This window comes from Schistocerca americana, chromosome 7 (assembly GCF_021461395.2).
Source record: "Schistocerca americana isolate TAMUIC-IGC-003095 chromosome 7, iqSchAmer2.1, whole genome shotgun sequence".
Classification (NCBI taxonomy): Eukaryota; Metazoa; Arthropoda; class Insecta; order Orthoptera; family Acrididae; genus Schistocerca; species Schistocerca americana.
The window spans coordinates 133,295,247-133,314,590 of NC_060125.1; the positions used below are offsets into that span (position 1 = coordinate 133,295,247).

Here is a 19,344-nt window from a genome sequence, read left to right on the forward strand (position 1 = left end):
ATAAATACAGGCCACTGGTTTTTGGGTGCAGAGATGGCATCCGTTAACACTACAGATGTGTTCCATGAGGTTATGGTCAAGCAAATTTGGTGATGAAGACAAAAATGTGAACTACCTATAGTGTGCCTCAAACCACTGTAGGATGATTCTGGCCTTGTGAAAAAAACAGTTATTCTGCTGAAAGGACTTATTGCCGTTGGTGAATACATCACGCATGAAAAGATGTAGGTGGTCTGCAATTATGTACATGTAGCGCACAGCTATCACAGTGTCTTCCATTACTACCACAGGTTGGTCCCATGCTAGCCTAGATGAATGTACCCCATAGTATAGTATGTAGTGCTCCCACAAGCTTGCATCTGTGGTGCAGTACAAGTTACAAGCAGTGGTTAACCTGGATTAGAGCATATTCAGACAACATGATTAACCCAATCAGGCTACTTGTTTCACCTGATCCACAGTCCAACCTCAATGATTGTGGTTCACTGCAATCTTAACTGACATTTCACTGGGTCAACAAGCGAATACATAGGGGTTGTTTGCTGCAGAGCCCCATGTTCAGCAATTACAGTTGAGCAGTGTGTTCCAAATGATATGTATCTGCATCAGCGCTGCAATCTGTCATCAGATCTGCTGCCAATCACCACTGATTCTGTTCTACAGAGCGGGTAAACTGTCAACCTCCATGTTCTGTGCTGAGGTGCAATTGTCCAACACCTTGTCATCTACTCATGGCTTCACTGTCCTTCAATCACTTCTCATAGTTGCTCACAACAGTAGGACACGAGCAGCCAACCATCTTCACTATTTCTGAGAGGTTTTGTCTCCGGGTGATCTATTCTTAATCAAACTTGCATGTCAGTGAATTCCCAGATTTTCAGCTAATATTGCTAGAATCACTCCCCACTGGTATCTCTTCTTCTCACATACTTCCCTTATTTTGTGTCACATTCTTGCAATACCACCAGGAGGCATTCGATCTCATAGTGGGCAGTGTTCACTATGCTTTGGCTGATCAGTGTTTCTCTCCTTACAGTATCAGTATACATACGTACACGCGAGCATGTGAGCATGTGTGCATGTGTGTGTGTGCGCATGTGTGATGAAGATACCATTTACATGTCACACTGCTTTTTTTTTAACTTGTTAAGTGAAAAATTAAAAATATCTGAATTGGGAAAGCTACCAAAGTTTCTGGGTATAAAATGTTACTACTGATGCTATTTCTCTGCCTGTTGAAAAACAATGTCTTATGTGGCCATCTTTGAAATGTTTCCATCTCTGGCTCTATCCCCAAAAGGTAGCAACAGGAGATAAAAGCAGCCCAGCCCATTGCAAAAAAGCTACCTATAAGTGCTGAGTTTGGTTATTAATAAGGTTCTGGTTTCAGGCCTAACAGCATAAACGTACTGAGAAAAAGTATTAAATAGTCAAGCCATAGGCAAATGCATGCCCCTCTCCACATACTTGCATTGTGTGTCTTGTCAGGTGGCACAAACATGAACACCAGAAAGATAATCTACCACTGTTACTTTGAGTTGGTTTTTCATTGCAGCATAATTTTCTGCGGAAATTCAATAGATGTTGCAAGCATTTTTTGCAGGTACCTTCCAACAGCAGCTCTGTTTCATACATACCACAAAAACAGACTTATTTTTTTGAATGTATGAAACAGAGCAGTATTAATAATCTTTTATTAAAACAATTTTCAGTATTGTACCATATGCTTGGTACGAAAAGATTAATTTACTCATATGTAATATCAATTACTGACAAGGAAAACCATATAATACATCTTCAGAGTTAGACACATACAGAAAGGCAATAAGTGTATTAACACAGAAGAGCAAATAACTGCTCAAAAGCCACAGAAGCAAATGTAAAGGATCAAGGCTTGAGTTAGGCAGTGGTATAGCAATGTAACCAAGGGCCCCAGCGCATAAATGAAATTGGGGCCCTATTTAAGCTAAACTAAATACTTTAAAGATGGAAAACTTCATTATCAGATCCTTACCGCCCACTGCATGGCATAATGTAAACCTACATACTACAAAGTAAATTATTAAATTATTATATTTAATCATACTGCTAATAGCATTATACAAGTGAAAGTTAGTTTGTTTAGTACACTTTCATGCAAAAACTACTGGCTGTATTTGTATGAAATTTTGCACGCAGATGCAGTTCAACCTGTGTAGGATGTTGGGTACTTTCGTACTGGTGAAAGGATCCCTTGGGATAATTTTCAATGTGGGTCCATTCCAGGAGACTGAAGTCACAGGCAAAAGCTAGTAAAAAATAAACAATTAAGAAGTCTCACTCCGCCATGAAAACTGGCCCCTTGTCATAAAGAACGCTGGGAATGGTCAGGTCAGGATTTGCGCACCTGCAAAGGCGCAGAGGTACAGGGCTGTTGTCAGTGCCAGAAACATACTGGCACTAAACGAGTGTGCTGTGAGCTCAGTGCGCAATAACAATCACTCCTATTTTGTTTAGAGCTACGATTTACAATAGGTAACTGTCGGTAAGCACAGCGGCAGCAGCCATGCTTTTGTGGGTATAGTAGATTGCAATTGTAGTAGATTATTGTTAACAGTATAGGAAGACAATAAATTGAAGTAGACAATTTTATATTAACATTCTTTTATTATCTTTTTCTGGCTTTAGTTTTTGCAAAATCATCAGTGAGTACCATCCTAAGGGCCCAGGTTCAATCCCGACTGGGTCAGAGATTTCCTCCACTCAGGGACTGGGTGTTGTGTTGTCCTAATCATCATCATTTCATCCCCACCGACGCACAAGTCGCTGAAGTGGCGTCAAATCGAAAGACTTGCATCTGGCGAACGGTCTACCTGACAGGACGCCCTAGTCACATGACATTTTTTATTAAATCTAAATTTGATGTGGCCTTGAGTTGGGCCTGATGCAAATTATTCCTTTTCGCATTTTTTCCAACACCATGGATCCTTGCTCCTTCCGTCTGTGTCCATACACTAAAGTTTCCTTACCCTTGCCAGAATCCAGTCCCACCATCAAATTACCAATCTCTGGCTGCCACCATTCCTTCCACAATGAGCTCCAACTGTTCGGATTCCACCAATCCTTAGCCCTCACCAACGTTCTCCTGCAAAAACATATCAACCTAGCCCAAACCCCCTTGCAATACCTTCTCTCCATCTGTAAAATTCTCTTCTATGCAATCACAAATTACTGGATCCCATAACACACACTGAAACTCTTGCCCTACAGGAACTAGAGCAACATGCACATCACCTCAAAAAACTTTCCACCCTGCTCACTTCCTACTACCGTCTTGGAGCACCACTGTCTACCACCTCTACAACAACCTCCAATCTCCCTCGTGTCGCCTCATAGCTGACAAACCCTGTCTAGCAGACCTACTACGTTTACCCCACCCTCCAAAACTCCCTCCCACCACCACAGAATCGACAACCTAAATAGACCCAAAACATAGTGTTCAAATTTTCCTCCAAAAGCCTTAGCCCTGCAGGAATATCAGTCCCTTCCAAAGGCCTCACCTTTTGCCCTACTCCCAAATTCAGTTATGCAGGATTTGTTAAAGAACTTTTCCCCTTCTTCTGGTCCCTACAGTGGCAACACTTTTTCACCGCCAACCCTACAATCAAACTCGACCCAAGAGAAATGTTGAACCCTGCCAGACTAAGTTCACTCCTCAATCCCAAAATCACCCCCTGTTAACTTTTCAGAATTTCTTAATCTCAAACCTTGCCACACCTTCATACCCCAAAACCCTCATCATGCAAACTAACCTTAAATCTGCAGAAAGAACTGCACTCCACCATTTGAAAACTGATCCTGACCTTATGATCCTACCCAAGGACACAGGCTCCACCACTGTTGTTTTTAACCGCAAGGATTACCTGACAGAAGGACTCTGCGAGCTGCAGATACATCTATCTACAAACCTTGGCACAGTGACCCCAATCCATAAATCCAGCAGGACCTTCAGTCTCTACTCAAATCCTTAGGTCCATCATAGAGCCTCTCCGCAGAGTCTATCTCTTTCCTCAGCCCTACCACTCCCGGCACTCCTACCTTCTACATGCTTCCTAATATCTATAAACCCAAACATCCCACTGTGGCATATCCTGTGCTCCCACAGAGGGAATTTCTGCTCTCGGAGACCAGCACCTTCAGCCTATTACCTGGAACGTATCCTCCTGCATAAAAGATACCAACCTTTTCCTCCACCGACTCTCCACATTTCCTGTCCCTTTACCACACACTGCCCTACTCGTCACTATTGATGCCACCTCCGTTTACACTAACATCCCTAATGCCCATGCCCTTACTGCTATTGAACACTATCTTTCCCAACACCCAACGGATTCCATACCAACAACCTCCTTCCTGGTTGCCATGACCAACTATTTCCTCACCCACAATTACTTCTCCTTTGAAGGGATTACCTACAAACAAATCCAGGGTATGGCTAGAGGCACCTGCATGGCACCATCCTACGCCAACCTACTGATGGGCCATCTAGAGGTACCCTTCCTAAACACGCAGAATCCTAAACCCATCACTTGGTTTAGATTCACTGATGTCATCTTTGAAATCTGGATCGAGGGTGAGGACACCCTATCCACATTCCTCCAGAACCACAATGGCTTCTCACCCATTTGCTTCATCTGGTCCTATGCAGCCCAACAAGCCACCCCAAAGATGGCTACCTCAGTACCTCTGTCCATATCAAACCTATTAACCACAAGCAACACCTCCACCTCAACAGCTGGCATCCATTCCATACCAAGAAGTCCCTTCCATATAGCCTAGCCACACATTGTCGTTGCATCTACAATAACGAGCAATCTCTCTCAAAATCTCACCGTCCAGCCACAGAGGAACATTCCCCTCATAACTCAGTACCACCCAGAATTGCAGCAACTGAATTAAATTTTCTGCCAGGGTTTCGACTACCTCTCGTTGTTCCCTGAAATGAGAAATGTGCTGCCCACTACCCTTCCCACCCCTCCCACAGTGGTATTTCGCTGTTCACCAAACCTACATGTATACTTGTCCATCCCTACACAACCCCTTCTCCCTATCCTTTACCTCATGGCTCATATCCCTGTCATAGAATTAGACACAATATCTGCCACATACATTCTTCGACTACCCCCTACTCCAGTCCAGTCACAAACATCACCTATCCCATCAAAGGCAGGGCTAGTTGTGAAACCATTCATATGATCTACAAGCTAAGCTGCAACCACTGTGCTGCATTCTATGTAGGAATGATAACCAACAAGCTGTCTGTCCACGTGAATGGCCACTGACAAACTGTGGCCAAGAAACAACTGGACCACCCTGTAGCTCAACACACAGCTCAACATGACATTTTTCATTTCAATGACTGCTTCACAGCCCGTGCCATATAGATCCTACCCACCAACACCAGCTTTTCTGAATTGTGCAACTGGAAGCACTCCCTGCAATATATCCTACATTCCCATAAGCCTCCTGGCCTCAACTTTTGTTCACCATTGTCCTCACCCGTCAGCCCTTTCCCTGTTCCCACTCCAGCACTACACAGCCCTTTATTCCACCGACACATTTTTTACTTCTCTCCTTTTCCCCACCCCCTCCAACTCTCCCCGACTCCCTGTCTAAGCTCCTGACTATACTGTTACATACAAACCCTGTATCAGGCAGCTGGGCGCAGAATTTCATAATTGTGAGACCTCATTCACTTTGTGTTCCTTGCTGGAGAGTCAACAAGCGTGAAACAAAATGGCAGCATTTCATCACATTAGCAGGTCAGGTGGAAAGCAGGACTTCAGCGCTTTGCTCGAACTGGGTAGTTAGCATCAGCAGAAGCTTAGTAAAACAATACAACTGAGAAGTCTGGTACCGCACGCCGCGGAATTTGAATCCGCGCCAGACGTCATGGACGTCGAAGACCTATTGAGGTCTCTGCACCATTGCGCCGTAAGCTGTGGCGGCGTGCACCTCCTGGCCCACTTTGAGTGTGAGGGTGCCACCGTGGAACACATGATCCCAGCAGCCAATAGCGGCGCCCCTGATAGGAGGGCCACATCCGATCGGTGTGTCGTAGTCGCTTGACTTGATCCAGTCCTGCCCCTCCTGGGCCTCATGATACCGTCCATGCTCTGCAGTTGGTCATCCCACAGGATGACCCATCAGTTCGGAAGCTTTTCCTCACACTCCGCATTTTCACAGAGGATGTCAGTTTTCAGGTCGACACTGGGGCCACCGTCTCCCTGATTAATATGGCGACATATACGCGGCTGGGCTCTCCTGTGTTGTCACCTCCCTGTCGCTGTTTGGTCGCCTATGGAGTTGGTTCCACTCCCCTTCATGGGCAGTTCGTTGTCCAGGTAACGTACAAGTGCGTTCTATGGCTCCTTACCCTCTTTGTCGTCGACCATCCATCGGCTCCGAATATTTTTGGCCTGAATGCGTTTCAACTGTTTGGCTTTTCAGTTTCCGACAAAGTTAAGGTCGTTCCCATGGCTGTTCCCTTTCAGGACATAGACGATCTGCGCTCCGCTTTTGCATCGTCATTTGCACCGGATCTCGGACGTGCTGCCGAGCGGTTCTAGGCGCTACAGTCTGGAACTGCGGGACCGCTATGGTCGCAGGTTCGAATCCTGCCTCGGGCATGGATGTGTGTGGTGTTCTTAGGTTAGTTAGGTTTAAGTAGTTCTAAGTTCTAGGGGAGTGATGACCAAAGTAGTTAAGTCCCATAGTGCTCAGAGCCATTTTTTCGGATGTGCTTCTGGCTTTTAAGTGCCCATCACCCTACGGCCGGATACACAGCCTCGCTTTTTCCGGGCTTGGCCCCTTCCGGTGGCCTTACGGCCAGCAGTCAAGCAGGAAATTGTTCGGCTCCAGGCCGCTGGCATGCTGGAACCTGTAACTTACAGTGCATGGGCGACACGACTGGTGGTCATACGGAAACCCAATGGGTTGGCTGTGTGGGGACTTCTGCACTACAGTCAGTGCTCAGTCCCTCGTTGACACTTACCCCATTCCCTGACAGGAAGATCTTCTTCCCAAGCTTGCTGGGGGAGAGCATTTTCCCGAGATCGACCTGGCTGAGGCATACCACCAGTTGCCCTTGGATTCCGAATCTCAGAACATCATGGTTATTAACACGCCTTTCGGATTGTATAAGTACAAGCGCCTTCCCTTTGGTGTCTCTTCGGCGCCAGCCATTTTCCAGCAATTCCTGGAGAAGCTTACACAGCCTATCCCTGCATGTGTGAATTATCTGGATGACATCTTAGTCACCGGGCATTCCCACCAGGAACATTTACAAAACCTCAGCACCTTATTTCATGCTCTGCAGTCTGCTGGTCTCTGCTGTCGGCTGGACAAGTGTTGTTTTTTTCAACTGGATGTGGAATACTTAGGCCACTGGCTTAGCAAAAATGGCATTCGCCATTCGGGTCGTAATGTTGCGGCCATTGAGGCCCTTCCTCGTCCCAAGGACTTATCTGAACTGCAGGTGTTTTTGGGCAAGGTTAATTATTACTTAAAGTTCTTGCCACAGGCTGTCTCCATTGCTCAACCCCTCAATAACTTGCGTCGCAAAGGGGTACTTTTTGTTTGGACTCCTGCCTGTGACCAGGTTTTCTCTGTTTAAAGGCGATGCTGAAGTCCACCCCTTGCCTTACTCCCTTCTCTCCGGCCCGCACTTGGTTGTGGCAGCTGATGTGTCAGCATACGGCATTGGGGACACCCCCACTCATCGGGATGCCGATGGCTCCGAACAGCCCATTGCTTATGCCTCTAAGACGTTGACCCTAGCACAACGGAACTACTCCTAGATTGAAAAGGAGGCCCTGGCAATCGTGTTCGCCATCCAAAAATTTCACACCTATCTCTTTGGGGCAAAGTTCACCCTCCTGACGGACCATAAGCCCTCGGTTACACTTTTCGGGCCCCACTCTCACCTTCCCACGCAGACGGCTCAACGACTCCAGCACTGGGCATTGTTTTTACATAATTACGCTTACACCATCCGGTATAAGCACCCCGCCCAGCATGCTAATGCGGACACTTTGTCACATCTCCCAGCAGGCCCCGATCCTGCCTTTGACCAACAGGAGGTCCTCTGCTTTCACACTGATTCCACCCGCCGGGATGTGATGGACAGTCTTCCTCTTATGGCTGCTGACGTTGCTGCAGCTACCTGCTGCGACCCTGTCATGCGGCAGGTTCTCAACTACGTGGTCCATGGGTGGCCGTCCTATGTCGGATGCAGTCCGATTTTAGCCCCTGGCGCTAACTTTCCCATAGGCTCTCCGTGGTCGATGATGTCCTTTTGTTGGCCACGGAGTCGGATGCCCACCGGGTGGTCATCCTTCCGGAATTCCAGCTTTGCGTTCTCGGTTTGTTACACCGTGGGCACTGGGTTATGTCCTGTATAAAAGTTTTGGCTCGCCGGCATGTGTATTGGCCTGGCATCAATGGCGATATTGAGTGCCTGGTCCGTGGGTATACTTTCTGTGCGCATCACCAGGCGAGCCCCCCTCAGTCGTTTGCACCCTGGCCTGTGCCACGCCTACCCTGGGATCACGTTTATATTGATTTTGGGGGCCCGTTTTTGGGGTCCGTGTGGTTACTCATCATTGATGCCTACTCCAAATATGCCTATGTTGTCCGAATGGCATCCACCGCCATGGAGACTACACTCACGGCCCTGGCCCAGGTTCTCACCATTGAGGGCCTGCTCCACAGGTTGGTCTCTGATAATGGTCTCCAATTCACGGCATCCTCCTTCCACGACTTCTGTCAAGCCAACGGTATCAAACATATCTGTAACCCCCCTTTCCACCCTTCGTCCAATGGCACGGTGCAGAGGCTTGCCCGCACTTTTAAACACCAGTTGATTATGGTGGTCGACACGTCCCCAACCACGTTGGCCATCACCCTGTTTTTGAGCACCTATCGCAGTCCATCAGAGCTCCTTCATGGGCGACAGCCACGCACCCTGCTCCATTTTCTGATGCCGTCCTCCTCCCGCCCCCACTCCTGGCCGTCATGGTGGTATGCCCTGGCACAGCTGTGTGGGCCCACGAGTACAGGTGCAAGGCGGATTGGACACCCGCCACAGTCGTCGTGGCCCATGGGCAGTGTGTGACGTCGGTGCAGACATCAAAAGGGTTGGAGCACCGCCATCATAATCAGCTCCACCCTCATGCTGCATTGGGACTCGCGCCGCCACCTCTTTCCCTACCTCCTTCGGGTACGGACGTGGTCGTCGAGTCACCGTCCCAACCCATGGTAGCCATCTCCCCGCGAGCTTGCCACCACCCCTCTCTGCCTCCAGGTGGACCGACGGCTCCCTCCCCTGCCCTGGACTCTGAATCGGCTGTCATGGATACCTCAGGCGTCCCTTCCTCCCTGCCTGTTGTGGCTGATACGCCCAGTTCCTCTTCCCACTACCGCCCACCTCAGCACCGTCCAGAGCGTTTCCGCCCCTACACGCAGGTTTCAGGGGGGAGGGATCTGCTACCGCGCGCCGTGGAATTTGAATCCGCGCCAGACGTCATGGACGTCAAAGAACCATAGAGGTCTCTGCACCATCACGCCATAAGCTGTGGAGGCGCACGCCTCCTGACCCGTTTTTACTGTGAGGGCGCCACTGTGGAACGTTTGGTCCCAGTGGCTAATAGCGGCGGCCCTGATAGCGTACTTAAGAGCCTGCCTCGCACTCAGCCAGCAGTCTACCATTGCGTGCGTCTCAGGACATATCGCCTCAGACAGCGTATTGACTTTCGTGTTTCTATTCCAGTGGACGTGGTTGTCTTGTTTGGATCATTACTCTGTTGTCTGTTCTTGATGTGTCATAACGTCCTCCGTTGGTCGTGTCCGTCCTCTCCCGTTGTGTTGTTGTTCGTGGGCCGCTCCGCGGGTCCCACCGCGTTTCCGTCATTACTACCCCGCGACCGTTCCGGTCGTCGTTACGACAAGAAGTATCACGTCACTTTGTTATGTGAAGTATCACGTCACTTTGTTATGTGAAGTAAGAAGTCACATCACTACTGCAAGAAGGCATATTGAATATTGTTACAGACCAGTCTGTTGGTATAACAAATGCGTTAAGCAAATAGGGGATAAAATGAATTGCTGACATATTCATATTAGAAAAGCCTGTGCGGTCATTACAAGTATATCAGGTCAACACCAGCTGATATTTCACACTACAAATACTCCAGCATTTGAGTTCGGAAAGAAGTTGGTCAGAGGGTCAATGGTGTACAGGACACGCTTACTCAATTCCCTGGCACTGTATTAATGCTAGGAATAAGTGTGCTGTGGATTTCCTGCTCATACTGAACACCACCACAACAGCTGCCAGAGAGACGTCTTCCCCTCTGTAAGCATCAGTCATGAGTTCGGCATTGTTGACAGCTTCCAACACAGACGGGAAGGCAAGGGGGTCTTCTGTGTCTACTTGGGCCAGGACACCAGCATTCCTGACATTTCAGCGGAGCCATGGGGTCTAATGGCATGGCAGGACAGGGTCAGCACACTTCTCGACCACAAGACAACCACTGTCATGGTTCAGAGAGGAGAGATGAGCCACAGTTACAGGAGAGGATCGAGGACCTCCTTGGCCGGTGTGTGTAGGCCACATAAGCATGTGCCACCTTCTTCAAGTGTGGAGGGTGGAGATCCAGCATCCACTTCCTGAGTAGCTGCCAGGCGCTCGTAGAGCACCCGGACAAGCAGCGGCAGGGGACCGCAGTACCAATGATAAAGGAGAGATATGTTTTTGCAGAAATAAGTGGTTAAAAGTCACTATTCTTTTACTGGTCTTGTACACAGGTTACAACCACCTCCTCTTTCTGGAGGAACTGGCAAGTGGCAAACATGGAGAGTGCCTCCTGACGTCTGCCACGCCTCCCAATAGCCACCACTTGCAGCACCTAGCTGCCCTACCCTCTGTCCACATTGAAATGACTCATATACACCAAATTTTAAAGTTACGGTCATGTATGCTGCCACACTCCATTAATTTCTGCTACAGAAACCAATATTATTTCGAAAAGGACTGTGAACTTTCTGTTTCCAGCAATTATACACATGATTCATTGTACATGTTGGTAACAGTGCAGGTTACTATTGTCTGTAAATGATTATCTTTGCTAGTATGTACTTTTGTTTCGCTGAAGCAGTTCGTTCATGTGTTACTGAATGTTTGCTGCTCAAGTACTACATATATTTGTGGAAATACATATCTTTTAGTGTGCAATAAATACTAACTATGCCATGCATCAAGAAATTCAATAAGAGGAAATTCTGTGGTAACCAGTTCACAAACAAAGCCAGCCACACTGTTGAAAGTAACCTACGTATCAGTTCTTCAGGGAAGAAACTCCCACACGGCATGTCTCCTGATGCTTCAAATGTTTGTGTTAACAATGACACTGTAGTGGATTTGTTGTTGTTGATGTGGGCCTCTTATCTTCTTTGATAAAGGAAGTGGCGAAATGTAAACAATGTGATGGCGTAGGCTGCCTGGAAATAACTGAACAACAAAGTTGCAGGAAAGGTTTACCATCAAAATTAGTTGTTCTGTGTAGATCCTGCAATAAATCTACCTCGAAAATGACATTGAACATTGTGCATAATTCATATGATGTGAATTTGAAGTTAGTGTATGCAATGCATGCAATAGGAAAAGGAAAAAAGGCTGCTCAAATGTTTTGTGGTTTGATGGATCTTCCTCCTCCTCCTCCTCCCAGTAGGCTCCACAAGTACATAAAATTACTTCTAGGTGCCTTGACGGTTGTGCCTAAAGCATCCATGAAACGTGCAGTAGAAGAAACTGTAAATATTAGTCAAACCAGGGATACTGCTGTTGCACTTGATGGGACATGGCAACATAGAGGACATCGTTCCTTGTATGGTGTTGTAAGTGCTGCTTCTCTGGAGAATGGAAAAGTTGTTGATGCTGAGTGCTTATCTAAGTACTGCCATGCCATGGTAACACTGAAGGACATATTGAACATCAATGTTCTAAGAATTATGATGGTTACAGTGGAGGTCGGTGCCCATTTATAATGTTAGATATACAATGTATCTAAGTGATGGGGACTCGAAAGTTTTCAATAAAATTAATGAGTTCAATGTTTATGGTGATACCTTGGTAACAAAACTGAAGTGTTGTGGACATGTGCAAAAGGGGATGAGTGCTAGATTGAGGAAGCTATGAAAAGAAATGAAAGGAAAGTTGATATCTGGTGGAAAATCTCTGTCTGGGCGAGGCAGATTGACAGAAACTGAAATAGACCTTCTTCAGAGTTATTATGGACTGGCCGTTAGATGAACTGCACCTCTGAAAGATGTTAAAGCAATGAGAAAAGCTGTATAGGCCACCAACTTTTATAAGTTGTCCACAGATGACCACCATGTTCATGGACTTTGCCCCAAAGGAGCAGGTTCTTAGGGTGGTTACAAAAAGCAAAAGAAAGTGGTCAAATATACCATCATAAGCATTCTCTTCCTGAGCCTGTTATGAATGAAATAAAACCAATTTTTAGAGACCTGAGTGACCCTGTTTCACTTGGTAAGTGTCTTCATGGTGGCACTCAGACTACAAATGAAAGTTTCAACCATTGCATACAGGAAAGATTACCCAAGAATGCCTTTGTACAACCAAATACATTAAAAGTTGGTGCACTAGATGCAGGATACGTTTCAATGATGGAGTGACAGGAAGGCTGGAAGTCCTGAGAAATTTAGGCATAAAATGTGGCTCTAATATGGAAGATCAATTGCTTACATGTGAGAGACAACGAGTGCATGAAGCTGAAAGATTCGCTCTTCAAGTTCCCAAAGAAGCAAGAAGTGCTAAAAGGAATGCCAAGAGGAAGCTTGAAGGTGAAGAAATGCTGCAGGATGAAGACTATGCTTCAGTTTAATTGGACTCATATCTTCATTCGCAATTTCCTGCAAGTTGCATTTTTAGGAATTCGGGTACAAATATTTCCCAAAGTTTATAAAGCATTGCTCTAATTTTTTTCTGTAACTTGCAGTAGTCCATACTTATGTATCAGACCTAAGGTTTATTGAAAAATCAACTAAATTATAAAAAAATAACATTTTTATTAGGAAAAAAATATAAAAAGTAAAATATAAGAGTTAATATTTTTTTATCCTTGTAATTTATATAATAGGTCGAATTAAATAGGTATAGTACCTCAGCCATCATGTCATGCATATCTGGTAAAAATTTGGTCTCCTTAGAATGTATAACATTGAATTAAATGGTACCTCAATTCGAGGAAGCATTTTGGAAAAAAATTGCATCAATTTCTTTGTAATTGTTTTAATAACCCTAAGTAGGTTCAAAAATATTCAAAAGACTTCTAATTTGTTTAGAAAGTGTGCTGCATTACCTGACATCAACAAGAAATCTGTAAAACATATAAATTATGAACAGTGCCTGAAAGAAATAGGTGTTGATTTTTATATAATACTAAGCCAGAAAAGTACCCTGTATCCTTCAGGCAATGAATTAAAATTTGGAAGACTTCATAAATATTCACTATAACAGCCCGGTGAAAAGCATATGTCACTTCAGAAAAAGAGTAAGTAAAGAAAGTGGAGCTCATCTGGTAATCTTTTAACTCCCTCAAGATCTGAAACCGATGGATACAACCATACAGGTCACTACTAGAGCTGTTATTTGCTACATTGATGACAAAATGATCACCAACACAATCCACAAAACCATCCAAACCAAGATCCACATTTTCTACTCCTCTTTTAAGAAATTCAGAGTGCAACTGGTTACAACACTTTATCGGGATCTATGATTAAGGATCGTTTTCTTAGGGGAATTCCCTACACAAACAACTGAGTTACCATACTTAGTGCCATATTATTGTGTGTCCACTACAACATCGCTTCTTTTTGCTGCAGAGGATTCTGGGATTGCACAGAGCAAGGCCTTGGCCAACATGGGGAGAAAAGGTCAGTGCTTTGCATGGCCTGCAATTTCGCATGCAGTACCTATCATTTTCACGAGATGTGGCAGCAACAGTGTTCCATAATAACACATTGTAGAGGCTTCAAATTAAAATGTGGTCACACACTGTATTATCAAACACACTGTTAGTAAATTAGTGCCAATTACTGTTAGTTCACCAAGATTGACACCCATGGCAACTCTGACTTCAACGAACAACACCCAAATGGCACCAGGGTCCACGTCTTAGTGGATGAGCCTCACACCCCATTATGTTTCTGCTCTGGAGTTGGGAGAAATTTTTATGATTTCAGTTCATGCCACTCCAGGTTTGTTGGTCAGGTCTAAAAAGTTAAAAGTAAAAAATTCTTGATTCAACTAAGATAATATATAACTTTTTCGAACATCGTTCATGGAGGGCGGGGGGCCCCTTAAGCTTGGGAGGCCTGGGGCACTACCCGCTTAGCCTTATGGTAGCTACACCACTAGACTTACGTGTTAACTGTGTAATTCAAATACGTCAGTACCCACAAAATGTAAGTCTAACCCACAGAACTGTACGGCAACTGGCTACAACAGTGAACCATTTCCATATTCTCCTTTACTTTCCTCCTTCCTCCTTTTTATCATGATTTATACTGTTTAAAAATTAATTATTATGGTCAAATATAACAACAAAGTCAATCAATTTTTGACAGAATAATGTAATTGGATACATAAAAAATCTACGGCAGCAGAGCACACACATAAAAGAGGTTATAAATAGGCAATCTTTCAGAACCAGTGGCTCCTTCTTCAGACAGAAGGATTGAAGGGGAAGGAAGAAGGGTGGAGAAACAGGACTGGAGAGGTCTAGGGAGAGGGGTAGATTTCGGAAAAGTCACCCAGAACCGCAGGTCATGGGAGACTTACCAGATGGGATGAGAAGGAAAGACTGATTGTTGGGGACTGTACTGGATGAGATTTGAAAACCTGTATGGGTCAGTGTTCGTCAGTGTTAAATTGTTGAGATATGCAGGACATTGGCATATTAAAACATGTAGCAGGTGACAATGCCCCACTTCTAAGAATATCGTACTGTACATTGTTACTGACTCAACACCTCGTTTCTTGAGCACAATAGTGCTGCCATTCTGGCCAGGTCTTCAGTTCACTTTGCTAGTTGAAACATGCATCTGTAAATACTGAGCTCTATTTACAGTTCATTACTACTTTTCATGCAGTTTTACAACAAATACTCCGTGTCATATAGCAAGCTGCGCAGGTCACAATGCACTGCGCACAAAAGACAGAGATTTGACTGCAGCTGCCAGACCTGAACACAGTTTTACCTTGCCACATACCATCATGAGAATATGTGGATAGGGAAGTATCAGAAGCTGAAAAAATGTCTCACCTTCCATGCAGAAGCTGAGTGTGCTACTTGATACGTGTTCTCAGAAAGCATGGAGCACAGCAGATTCTCATCCAGAATATGCCCAGCAACTCTCGCAGTAGTCCACATAATTCCTAAACTGTAATCCTTGCTGGAAAGGTTGACTGTTAATTACAATGAATCCCATGGACCATACAATGATAGCAGTGGTAAATGAGCTCCAAAAGCATACATAGAGTTTTTGTGAACTTAAATACCAGTCTTTATTAGAAATAGTACTAACTATTTTCTGCATCTCAGTATCATTGTCTTATTTAATCACTGAGCCTAAACTTTTTTCAACATCTGTCCTATAGCACTTCCTGTCTTCATTTTACCTATATTTCTAGACAACAACTAGGGTTTCTTAAATTTTCCTTACCACTGAAATATCTTAAAGCTAGGATAGTGTCATGTACATTTATGTTCAGCAGTACTAATCATTTTGCCTCCTGAAGTAAGAACTGGACAACAATTCTGCCTGAATGGTTAGTCCAAAGAAGTTACATTCCAGTTACTGCTGACAGAGATGTTTAAAGTACAGAAAGTTATACTTAGCTTTCATAACTGTTACCTGTGGTCTAGGGGTAGCGTCTTTGATTCATAATGATCAAGAACGAAGTGCTCGTATTAAGAAGGGTGTAAGACAAGGCTGTAGCCTTTCGCCCCTACTCTTCAATCTGTACATCGAGGAAGCAATGATGGAAATAAAAGAAAGGTTCAGGAGTGGAATTAAAATACAAGGTGAAAGGATATCAATGATATGATTCGCTGATGACATTGCTATCCTGAGTGAAAGTGAAGAAGAATTAAATGATCTGCTGAACGGAATGAACAGTCTAATGAGTACACAGTATGGTTTGAGAATAAATCGGAGAAAGACGAAGGTAATGAGAAGTAGTAGAATTGAGAACAGCGAGAAACTTAACATCAGGATTGATGGTCACAAAGTCAATGAAGTTAAGGAATTCTGCTACCTAGGCAGTAAAATAACCAATGACGGACGGAGCAAAGAGGACATCAAAAGCAGACTCGCTATGGCAAAAAAGGCATTTCTAGCCAAGAGAAGTCTACTAATATCAAATACCAGCCTTAATTTGAGGAAGAAATTTCTGAGGATGTACGTCTGGAGTACAGAATTGTATGGTAGTGAAACATGGACTGTGGGAAAACCGGAACAGAAGAGAATCGAAGCATTTGAGATGTGGTGCTATAGACGAATGTTGAAAATTAGGTGGACTGATAAGGTAAGGAATGAGGAGGTTCTACGCAGAATCGGAGAGGAAAGGAATATGTGTAAAACACTGACAAGCAGAAGGGACATGATGATAGGACATCTGATAAGACATGAGGGAATGACTTTCATGGTACTAGAGGGAGCTGTAGAGGGCAAAAACTGTAGAGGAAGACAGAGATTGGAATACGTCAAGCAAATAATTGAGGACGTAGGTTGCAAGTGCTACTCTGAGATGAACAGGTTAGCACAGGAAAGGAATTCGTGGCGGGCCGCATCAAACCAGTCAGTAGACTGCAAAAAAAAAAAAAAAAAAAAAAAAAAAAAAAAAAAAAAAAAAAAAAAAAAAAAAAAAAAAAATCAGCAAGCCACCACACAGTGCACGGCAGAGGGTACCTTGTGCCTCCACCAGTCATTCCCTTCCCCGTTCCACTTGCAAATGGAATGAGCAAAAAACAACTGTCTATACATCTTCTATAGAAGCCTTAATTTGTCTTTATAATCCTTACATGAAATTTATGTAGGTAGCAGTATATTTATACTGCTGTCAACTGCAAATACCTCTTCTCTAAGTTGTCTCAATAGTGTTTCACAAAATGAACATAGTGTTTCCTCCAGGGATTCCCATTTGAGTTCATAAGGCTCCTCCATAATACTAACATGTTGATCAAACCTACCGGTAACAAATCTAGTAGCATGCCTCTGAATTGCTTCAATGCCATCCTTCAATCTGATCTGGCAGAGGTCCCAAACACTCAGGCAGAACACAAGAATGGATTTTGCCAGTGCCTATATGTGGTCTCTTTTATAGTACACAACATTTTCCTAGAATTCTCCCAATTAACTGAAGTTGTAAATTCATCTTCCCTACTATTGTCCTTACATGCCCTTTCCATTTCATACTGCAATATAACATAATGCCTAAATTTTTAATTGATGTGATTGTATCAAGGAACACACCACTGACACTTAAGGAAGTTTAGCAAGAAAGAACAAAGAAATCAGAAATGTTATGTGTTTACTTGATGAAAACCACCTCAATCAAAATAAAAATGATTTCAGAAAAACATGACATGAAACTTCAATAAAGTGTTCGGGTGAGTCTCATTGTGTAGCTGCAAAATCATTGTTCTTGAAATGAAAAGTGAAAGCTATCATTATCCAAGCACAGAAAACTGCATTAAAAGGAATAAAGCAGAATACATGGCTAATAAAAGAAATTCCAGAGGACTGAAAGGGCACATTAAGTCATCATTTTTCTAAGAAAGGAGATGAAACTGTTGCCAACAACAACTGAGGAAAATTAATGTTATTAGTAACATAAAACATCTGCTGGAAAACAATACATAGTAGGCTATAGGCTACAAGATCAGAGAAAATCAAGGTGGTTTTCTGACAAGAACATCATCCCTTAAGCAGATTCTGAGTCTTATGCTCATATCCAGGACAGAATGGCAAGATGCATGTCCTAAGTTGCTGTTTCTGTTTCTTTTGTTTTGTTTTAGGGCACAGAAAGAACTAAGGCCATATGCACCTATGTCTGAGCTGTAGAACACAAAAATGAAAAAGAAGTTAAAAGAGACTACACATTAAGCCCAATCGACGGAAAAAAATACAGCTAAAACCGGGGACCATCTCTTGGAGAAAGGGCCATAATTGAGGTTCTGAACTAAACACTGAATGTCCTTCGTCATATTACTATGACAGATAAAAAGTAAAATGTGGTCAACAGCCCATGTGTCATTCGCTAAAATGACCGATACCTCATATGGCAAACACAGATTAGAATGTAAGTGGTTAAAATAAGGCCATTGCGTCATGAAATGGGGCTAACCATCAAAGGTTGATGACAATGGGCACAAAGTGGTGGGAATCACCACTTAACAAATGGCGACGGCTAAAAAGACAGTGCCCAATATGCAACCTAGCTAAAATGACCTCCTCATGGCAAGAGGGTGGAGAGGAGATTGGCCAAGCTGCAGGGAGAGGCTTAATTCCACAGAGCTAGTTCTGATGAAGGGAAGACCAGTGATGATGCCAAAGTGACACCAACTTTTGACAGATGGCAACACAGAGATCACCTGAGGGAATGGGAGACCTGGCGGGCGGAGGTACAAGGGCCGCTGCATTGGTAGCAGCAGCAACAGCCTCATTTCCCATCAGACTGACGTGAACAGGGAACCACATAAAAATCACAGCAGTTCCATCAAGAGTGAGCAAGTAAAACCTTTCCTGGTTTGGTTACACTAAGGGATGGACAGTGTACAGCACACAGAAGCTCTGAAGGGCACTGAGAGAGTCGGAGCAATGACAAAATTGAAAAGTATGTGTCACTGGATGTACTGTGTGGCCTGATACATGATAAAAACCTGTGCTATAAATACTGAGCACTGTTCTGGAAGCTGATACCAAAGGTCATTGGTGACAATGACAAAGGTACACCCAGCACCAAGGTCAGTCCGAGACCCATCAGTGTACACAAAGGTACTATCGTAAAGTTACATGTGAAGGTTGAGATACTTACTGCAATAGATCATGTCTGGAGTAGTGTCTTTAGGAAGCAAATGAAGCCCAACATGAACATGAGCTGCTGCACAAAGCCCAAGTGCCATGTAGCATAAAGTTAAGATGCAGGAGCAATAGCTGAAGCAAACTCCAGGAGGTAACAGAGGACGGCATGTACCCCATACTGGCAGTCAACGG

General features: G+C 44.3%; 1 protein-coding gene across 1 annotated transcript in view; it reads right to left on the reverse strand.

Annotated features, from left to right (window-relative positions):
• The window catches only part of LOC124621921 (1-phosphatidylinositol 4,5-bisphosphate phosphodiesterase-like), a 603,554-nt gene that overhangs the window by 208,924 nt on the left and 375,286 nt on the right, over positions 1 to 19,344 (reverse strand). The gene's annotated exons all lie outside the window — the stretch shown is intronic.